This window comes from Suricata suricatta, chromosome 2 (assembly GCF_006229205.1).
Source record: "Suricata suricatta isolate VVHF042 chromosome 2, meerkat_22Aug2017_6uvM2_HiC, whole genome shotgun sequence".
In the NCBI taxonomy this organism is placed as follows: Eukaryota; Metazoa; Chordata; class Mammalia; order Carnivora; family Herpestidae; genus Suricata; species Suricata suricatta.
In genome coordinates this window covers 44,272,987-44,282,538 of record NC_043701.1, presented here as the reverse complement: position 1 = coordinate 44,282,538, position 9,552 = coordinate 44,272,987, and the positions used below count along the sequence as shown (strand labels likewise).

Sequence of the window (9,552 nt, the reverse complement as noted above, 5' to 3'; positions counted from 1 at the left end):
GGGTAGAGAGAATCACTGTGTATCTTTATTCCCAATTTGACTATAGATTTTGGCAAGCAGACTGTCCAGGCTCTGTGTCTAACTTCTAAATAGGAGCAGATAGAAACCTGGTCATGCTTCTGTGGTCACAAGGGCCTTTTTAGTGTTAGCAGCTGTGACGCTCAAGGAGACAGGAAGACATCCAAAAAAAAAAAAACCCCATTTTTTGAGAACAACTACAGCAAGCTACAAGGGCCACTTCTCTGCCGAAATTCCTTGCGTCTGGTATAGTAATTCTTAAAATTTGTTTGTTTGTTTCTAGCCTGTGGGGGAAGGGTATTAGTCCTCTGCTCTCATTTTCTCTCCGTTGGAATGGAAGGGCAGCTCTGGCATGTTCTGAAACTTCTTTACCTGCAGGTATGTGACCGGGTGCTTCCCAGAAAGAAAGACTATTAGCAGTAAGGTAAGCAATCTAATTGTTATGGACCCTGGCCTGGATTATTTCAGCACTCCCATGACTGCCTGGTGGCCTCCATTAACATGGAAAGGTCAAAAACACAGGAGATGAGAATGCTCTAGATTCAAGATTCTTAGTTTATTTCCCTTAAGTTGTGACTACCATTTCAACTAATGGTCCTGAGATAAGATGCGGAAATATATTTTCCTTCCTTTTGTAGCGATTGGGACTTGTGTGTCATTTTCACTGATTGTTTATTGCTGTGATGTGGCTCAGCGGATGATTTTCTAACTCCGTCATTCCTTCTATCATTACTGGTTGGCATTCTACTCTAAAGAATAGCTTTTCCATCTCCCACAGGTCTGCAGCTTTTAGACACTGGTACATGTTACCTGACTGTTCTCCAGAAGGTTTCACTATTTAATATTTCCATTGTGACGAGTGTCAATTTCCCACTGTCTAGATGTTCTCACACTAATGAATTTCTGAGAATTTAATATGGTAACCTATTGTCTTTTGAGTCTTCATTTCCTTGAATATTAATAAGGAACATTATGTTTTTTAGCCATTCCTTGATTTCCTATTTTTGAATTGCCTGATTACATTGCTTCTACTTCTATGTATCTTTTTATTGATTTATAATTGCATGTCATATATTAAGTATACAAAAATCTTTAATGTCAAATATTCCACTAAAATTTTTACAACCTTTTAAACATTTTGACATTTTTATTATCTTTGTCATAGGAAATTTTAAATTCCTCACTGGTTAAATCCATCATGATTTCCCTTCATTGCCTTTGGTGTCATGTCTCTGCAGGCTTTCACCACCTCAAGTTTAGAAAAATGCTTTATTCTAGGACTATTTTTAAAGTTTATTTATTTATTTATTTTGAGAGAGAGAGAGAGAGAGAGAGAGAGAGAGAGAGAGAGAACCCCAATCAGGGTCTCCGCCATCAGAGAAGAGCCCAACACAGAGCTTGATCTCATGAACCACGAGATCATGACCTGAGCTGAAATCGAGAAAATCTGATGCTTAACCAACTAAGCCATCCCTGCACCCCTAGGACTGTTTTAATTTCATTTTTTCATATTAAATCCTTAACACTATTGAAATTTATTTTGATGAATTGTTTAGGGCTCTCTTTTGTGTTTTGCTTTGTATTTTTTCCATTACATTTTAAATTTAGAAATAACTATAAATGCACATGCAGCTCTAAGAAATAATACGAAGTCTACCTGCCTTAATGTAAAAATCTTTTCAACAATGCATAGATAACCCATTTCTGCCTATGTAGATTTTATCTGGGGCAGTCTTTGTCTTCTTAACCAATGGGCATAAAGTTGTGATATCAGGATGACTTCTTGGAATCACTTATAAGGAATGCTATCTGTTTCCTCCTCCACGTTCCCTGAGATCTCATAGTTATGATCATAGTGAGAAAGGAAGGATGATGATATCTTTCGTGTTAGAGTAGTAAAGTACATGCTACAATTTGCCTTTCTGAACAAATCCAAGGACGAATGGAGATTTAGATCCAGGAGCTGCCTTAAAATTTGATTGCCAGCTATTTCTGTGTGTCCTTAGGTGCAATGCTTTCTCATTGCAGTTAAAAATTTAACCATTTTGATGGTTTCTTATTGGACTGAAATGCAATTTTTATTGTGTAACAGCATGTTTTTAAACTTGAGATGTGTACATCTGAAAATTTTAAAGAAAATTGCTTGACCATCATATTTTTAAGGTATTAGGAAAGGTATATAGAAGGAAAGTGTGATAGATCCCAACTAAAAGAATTCTTAAAAGAAATAGTCATCTGCATTGGTCAGAATTCTCCAGAGACATGAGATTGTATATATATACACACACATATATATATAATATACACATACATATATAAGTATATATACACATGTATATACACATGTATACACATATACATTACACATATACATAATTATATAATACCTATATTTAATTAAAGAGAGAGAAATTTATATCTATCTACCTATCTACCTCTCATACAATTATGGATCTTAGAAGTTCCATGATCTGGCGTCTGTAAGCTGGAGACCCAGGAAAGCTGGTGGTGTAGATACAGTCTGAGTCTGAAGCTTGAGAGCCGGGGGCATCACTTGTGTAAATCCCAGTTCTGGAGCACGGGGAGACCGACATTCCAGCTCAACAATCAGGCAGAGGATAGGGGAATTTTATTTCCACACTTTTGCTCTTGTTGGGCCCTCAATAGATTAAATAATTCCCATCCACACTGGGGCGAACAATCTCCTTTACTCAGGCTACCAAATCAAATGCTAATCTGTTCTGGAAACACCCTCGTAGACATACCCAGAAATTATGATTAGCCAGATATCTGGGCACCCCCTGGCTGAGTCAAGTAGACACATAAAATTAATCATCACACCATCAGATAAGATGATGTGTGATTTTAGGAAGCTAACATTGAAGAACATCTGTTTAATTGTTGCAAATCCACTGCTGAATAGCCCTTTGGTGAAATTTATGCTATAATCGCTCACATGTATTTTAATCCCCCTGTCAGGAATGTTTGCCTATCCATTAACCATCTTCGAGAGCCAGAGCCAATACCTCCCCTTCCAGGAAACTTTCATTATGCCCCTAAATGAACATTTCCTTCCTTTAATATTTGAGAACAGTTGTTTTATACTTCTCTTAAAAAGTGTATTATATTCTACCTCACAGTATATAGTTAATAAGTACTATATTTTGTAATCAACTGTAAGCTCCTCAAAGTTTCTTTGTACACAATAGACAGTAAAATATTTCATTGAGTTGAATTAGTAGATATTATTATTGCATTTATTTACTTAAGAGTTCGTGCATGTGACATGCTTTTATGAGGAATGACTAGTGCTCAGCACTGTCCCTGATGTTACAGAAACTACAAAGATGAGTAAGTCACAATTTCCACCTGAGAGCAAAGACGGAGTTCAGCCTGAGCACAATCATTCATTCAGTTAACAGTTATGGCTGATCGCTTATTATTACCCATGGCCATGGATATAAAAATAAATAAGTCATGGTGCTTGCCCACAACTTGCCAAGGAGTCCACTTAGTTGAGTGGGGAAGGCAGAAGTGTAAATAAACTACTTGAGCATAAGAAGTGTCACAATAAGGAGTTGCAAAGGTTTCTGTGAATGCCAGGAGTGAGCAGGGATGGGAGTGGAGAGCGATAAGGGGAGAAAGTGCTATAAATGAGTTATTTTTGAGCTCTGTAAAATGGTACCCAGGAAAGAGAAAGGCAGCACTAGCAGAGGAATCTGCAGCCAGTAACATCAGAGAGGAGGGCATGTTGAACACAAGTAGTTCTGGGTATCCAGAATATGGTATACATGCAGACACTTGGGTTGGGACGCATGGGAATGGGAGAGACCCCCACATTCTCTCATTCTCCCTTCCCAGGATGAGGCAAGGCAAATGTTGAGGAGGCAAGAGTAGAAATAATGAGACAAGATAGAATCATTGAGGAAAAAAAAAACCTCTTTAAAGTTGGAAAAGGATTGGAACAGGACTAGAAGTAGGTGAATCAGTTGATTCAATTTTACCAGCCTCTGAGGCATTTCAAGTTTCTAAGAAGCTGTATGTATGGTTATCGACCATAATCTTAGTACTCTGTTGCTTATTTCACCAGCAAAAGATGAAAACCCCAAGTGTAAGAGAACTGACTTTGGATTCCAACTTGGGCACTCCTGCCTCGTCTTTAAATCCAGCTTGCTCCTAAATGGCAGGAGAGAGCACCCTTCCCATATTTCATGGTGGGAGGAAGCCACCCACAGAGCAAGTCATCACAGACTGCTTGTTCCTCCAAGCCGAGTGTTGACAGAACACTCTCTTCTCTAGGATCTGCCTTTACTTCACTGAATCACTTGGAAATCTTTTCATGTATCTGTGGGACGTTGATACTTGGACAGTGAGCAAGAGCAGAAGGGCATTCCTGGCTTGGCTTCGATGTTGTCTGAGTTTTTCAGTGGTCTTCCAAGTAATAGGAACGGTGTTTTATTCTCAGCCCGTTTAGAGTCTTGATGGACATAACTTTAAAATATTACAATGTGAGCTCCACTCATCAACCCATAGGCTATGTGGAGGCCAGAAATAGAATAATCATCTTATGGAATCATCTCATCATGTCCAATTCTCTCATATTATGCAAGAGCAAATTACATTCCAAGACAACTTGAAACCACATGCCCAATGTCATACAACCAAAGAAGTATTTGTTGATTAACTAAAATAAATTACTTTTTGTTTCCCTGGTGATGAGTTAGGATCTTTCCTCTGCTGTTAGCTGTTGGAAGGCACATAAGAGCAGGTAAAAGAAGGTATTTATTCAGATAGTTTTGGTTGAAATAGTGGAAGTGGACATCAAGTGACTAACCAGAAAATTTGGCTTCAAAATGGAGGTAGTGTATATATTTATATAGTTGAATGTATTAATATATATGTCTATGTATGTGTGTAACTGTATATGTGTGTGTATATATAAAGTCACTTTTCTAATTCAAATTACATTGTTCCCTGATATCATATACCTGTCCCTGGCAAGTTGCTCCTTATCATAAATTTTTTAATTGCTGAATACTAAAATTTTCTTAATTATTTCATAACCAAACTTGCAATTTCTCAATTCTTTTTTGGCACTCATTTAAACAGTAATTTATTCAGCAAACATGTACTGAGTACCTTTTTCATACAATTATGATATGAGAGCTAAGAGTTCAGTCCTGTAGAAAATCCCATAGTGGTTAAACAGAAGGAGTAGAGGGAAGGAGTGTTGGAAGTTGCAAATTATTGAACTGAAAGGTCAGGTGTTGATGGGTCACCTAGATTGACAATGAAATCTTCTGTAGGGATGATAAAAAATACCATCTCATTTTCAGTAAAGACACACTTTTACAATATGAAAATAGTAGTGATTTACATTCAACAATTGGATTACAGGGAGCATTTAAAGCCATACTCATATACAGAGAGCATGTAGATAAAAAAAGACAAGAGGGGGCTGAGGTATAGAACACTAAAAATTTATAAAAACCAGCAAGAGGTGTTGAGAAAAAAAAGCCTTGAGTGAGATAAGAGGAAATCTGGGAGAGCATGTATTAAAAAGCATTTTTTCTGGGGCCCCTGGGTGGCTCAGTCAGTTAAGCGTCTGGCTTCCAGCTTCGGGTCAGGTCATGATCTCACGGTTCATGGGTTCAAGCCCCGTGTCAGGCTCTGTGCTCACAGCTAGCTCAGAGCCTAGAGCCTGTCTTCGGATTCTGTGTCTCCCTCTCTTTTTGATCTTCCCTTGCTCATGCTGTCTCTCTCTGTCTCTCAAAAATAAAGAGCATAAACAAAATTTTTTTTTAAATTAAAAAAATAAAAAGCATTTTTTTCCAAAAGGTTGTTTCCATTAAGAGGAAGTGGCCAACTACTGAAAACTCTAAAATGATAAGAACTGATCATTTGTTGAGCATTAGCATACTAATTTTGGTGGGTTATGGAGAGCATGAGAGGTGTGAATGGTGCTGTACATGAGGAGCTTTTTGCTATGATCCAAATGAGACTACAAGTTCTGATTCGCATACTGTTGACAGAAGCAGAGAAGGTCAGTGTGAGATATATTTTAAGGTCCCCTCTCTCACTCTCTTTTAAGTAACTTGTTGTGAGATGTAAAAGAAATAGAGAAATTAGGGAAGACTCATAATTTCTTGGCCTGAGCAACTGCCTAAATAGTGGCACCATTTATTGAGATTGGGAGCACTGGAATAAAGGCAGGTATATAGGGGGTCAAGTGGAAGTCAAGGAAAGAATAAAGAATTCAGTGTGGCACGTAGTAACTTAAAAATGTACGTTTCCAAGTGAAGATGTCAAGTAACTGGAAATACCCCATTCTCAAGCTCAGGGGCCCTATTCTAAGGATCTGGACTAGATTTGGAAATGCAAATTCAGGAATAATCATGAGTTGAATAGAAAGCTAGAGTAGGAGCTGGAGAGAGATTGAAGGGTCCCTGGAGGATCATTTTAAGATGGACATGATGGCACGTTGTAAACTAAAGGGAACAATTCAGTATGGAGGAAAAATGGTGTCCAGGCAAAGTCTATGAGTAGAACAGAGGTGACAAGGGATGCTTGAAGTTAGGAGTTTGGAGGATGTTCACTTACAGTAATGAAGTATAACCTTGGGAGTTAAGTGGAAGGAAGGAGTGTTGAAAGTTGGCTGATTATTGAACTGAATGGTCAGATGTTGATGGGTCATCTGGATTGACAATGAAATCTTCCAGGAGGATGACAAAAATACCATTCCATTTTCAGTAAATGAGGCCAAATATCCCAGATGTTGATGACAACAGAGTCTGGTAGCTTATGCTTGAAAGGACAGAGGAAATAAGATTTGAAAGCAGCAATGAGGAAACATGGAGGAAATTTATACAATCTCCAAGATTATGGCCCTGACTCAATGGGTGCAAAAGAAAAAAGCTCAGCTTGAGAGTGTGGCAAAGGAACTTGTGCTCAGATTTCAATTAGAAAAAGAGGATGAAGGGACATTCAGTGAAGAGCTTAGGATAAAGGTATCTGATAGTTGACAGTCTGGGAATTCCAGAGGGCACAGGGGTTGGGAGCACCTGAGAAGGGTCAGAGATTGGGCCAGAGGAGGCAATGTCCACTGTCACAGGAGCATATCTCTAAGTCATGATACAATTAATCCTATGATCTCCTAGAGTAAGATGTTTGAATCAGTTCTCTTAAAGTGGCAGCCTTCCAGGACTGGTATCTTAGACTGTAGAGCGAAGTGAGTGGTATCGAGGCTCATGATAATTATCTTTCTGAGAGCAAGAGGAGCTGTCAAGGCTTCTGTTTTAAACTTCTGTGAATGAAGTCAGAGCTGAGAAAGGGGCAGGTCTTTCTGGAGCATATGACTCTATGTAGACATCTCCTAAAGTTTTTCTACTGGGGAAGTCATTGCATATGGAAGGTAGAGGGGAGCAAGGCAAGCCTGGATACCATTGAGATCTTACAAAAGGTTTGAACAAAGGCTGAGATGGTGAGGCCCATAGCAGAATCATAGAGATGTCAAGATTCCTGTAGACTCAGAATGCTTGTGGCATTCTTTCCTGTTCTGATGTTTTCTTCTTGACCACAAAGCTCCTTCAGAAGTGGAACCAAGGCTGGAGCTATCGTCTACAATAATAACCTTGAAATTAAAATCACAGTGGAAGGAATTTCCGAGCTCTGATATGAGTCTCTAGTCTCAGATAAATCTGCATTCTCATGGTCACAGAAATATTTTATTCTCATACTCTCCAAATGTGTCTTTTCAATTATCCAAACTAAGTAATCTCAAAAAGACAAAGGTTATAGGCCAACTATGAGCGTCAGATTTATCTCCTATGGAAAAAGAACTGAGCTGTTACATTGATTGGTAATTCTTTTTTACTGTCATTGACATAAAAATGACCTAGAGAGGCAACATAGAGAAGGAAAAAGAAAAAAAAAACCTGATGAATATGGGTATTGACTTTTTATATACATTTTTTATTAAGTTTTTCCAACAGCCATATGAAGTGGTTATTTCATACTCATTACAGAGATGAAGAAACAGATTATCAGAGATGTTTGAAAATTTCCCCAAGGAGATGTCAGAAAAGCAACAGAGCTGAGATTAAAATCTGGAATTACCTGACCTGAAAGCACTTACTTTTTTAACCACGTGAGAACCAAGAATACTGGGTAAACCAGCTGGTGATCCTTTCCCAAATAACCAAGCAATCGACTACAGTTACAGATTATTCACCCTGGGCAGAGTTCTGCGCTGGGATCTAGGGGGAACACAGAGATAAATAAAGCACAGTCCCTAACCTGTTTGGCAAGATAACCTGTTTGCATGGGGATACAAGAAGTTAAATAACTCCAGCGGGCAAGGAGGTAACCACTGTCACTGCTTTAAGTGTCAGAGTATCAAATTCTGACTTCACTGTGGGCTGAAGACCTCATGTGAAAAGAAGCAGGTATGATTGCATTTGCTCAAGGAAGAAGGTGTCGTGTAAAATTCATGGAACAACATCAATTTTTTTTCTTTTTGATCTTTTAAAAAATTTTGAAAACTTGATAATACTTCAATACATTAATCTTTGTCTTTTCAATATACTTTGTTGTTCCTTTGTTTTTACAAAATTGAGTTTCCGGTGTATATATTGTTTTGCATCACTGTTTCAAAATTAAACATAATATAAGAAATTTCCCAAATTAATGAAAGTTCCTTATATACATAAGGATCCATGGCATAGTAATTAGAATAGAAAGGATCCGAATACAGGGAAGGGACCCTCAGGCACAGGAAACAACATAATCCACGATGAAGATTCACTTTGGGCCAAGTTGGCATCTGCAAGAATTTGGTTCCAAGTGGTCCTTGGGATAAACCACAGGAATCAGCAGAGACCACATCCCCTAGCTTGTGTGCTGACAGTCCCCTGGCCAATTCAGGGCTGCCACTTAATCTCTGTCACCTTTGCAAAGGACTGCTCTCAGGGTCAAGCTCATGGATGCCAAAGAAAGGTCATTCAAACATCAGAGAATGCAAAGCAGATTTGTTTACTGATCAGAAAGGCATCCACAGAAAACCAGCCAAACAAAAGAGTTTTTCTTTAGGAGCCAGCCCCTGACCTCAGCCATTAGCAAGGGTTCCCACCTCCCTTGGCGAGTTTTTACTCCTCTCAAGCCTACTACAGCTGAGCAGGCCAGCAGCACACCCTCACTGGTGGTGCCAGCCTGGTGGCCGAGGTCAGACATGTTGTTTTAGAACAGAAGTCTGGGACACACTAATAAAGCAGTACTTTGATCAAAAACCTTGATGTTTTTTACAGTGTTATATTTGGGAAAGTGGTAGCTAAGTTAAAATTTTTTTTTCCATAATATTTTATTGTCAAATTGTTTTCCATACAACACCCAGTGCTCTTCCCCTCAAGTGCCCACCACCATCACCACCACCTGTCTTCCCCCCTCCCCCCTCCCCCCCAACCCTCAGTTCATTCTCAGCTTTCAATAGTCTCTCAAGTTCTGCATCCCTCTCTCTCCCCAACTCTCTCTCCCTCCTCT

General features: G+C 38.9%; 1 protein-coding gene across 1 annotated transcript in view; it reads left to right on the top strand.

Annotated features, from left to right (window-relative positions):
* Positions 1–221: 221 nt before the first annotated feature.
* Positions 222–9,552, top strand: part of ITPRID1 (ITPR interacting domain containing 1) — an 83,316-nt gene continuing 73,985 nt past the window's right edge. The window contains exon 1 of the mRNA XM_029955983.1: positions 222–264. The gene's annotated coding sequence lies outside the window, so the exon portion shown is untranslated. The remainder of the gene's footprint in view (positions 265–9,552) is intronic.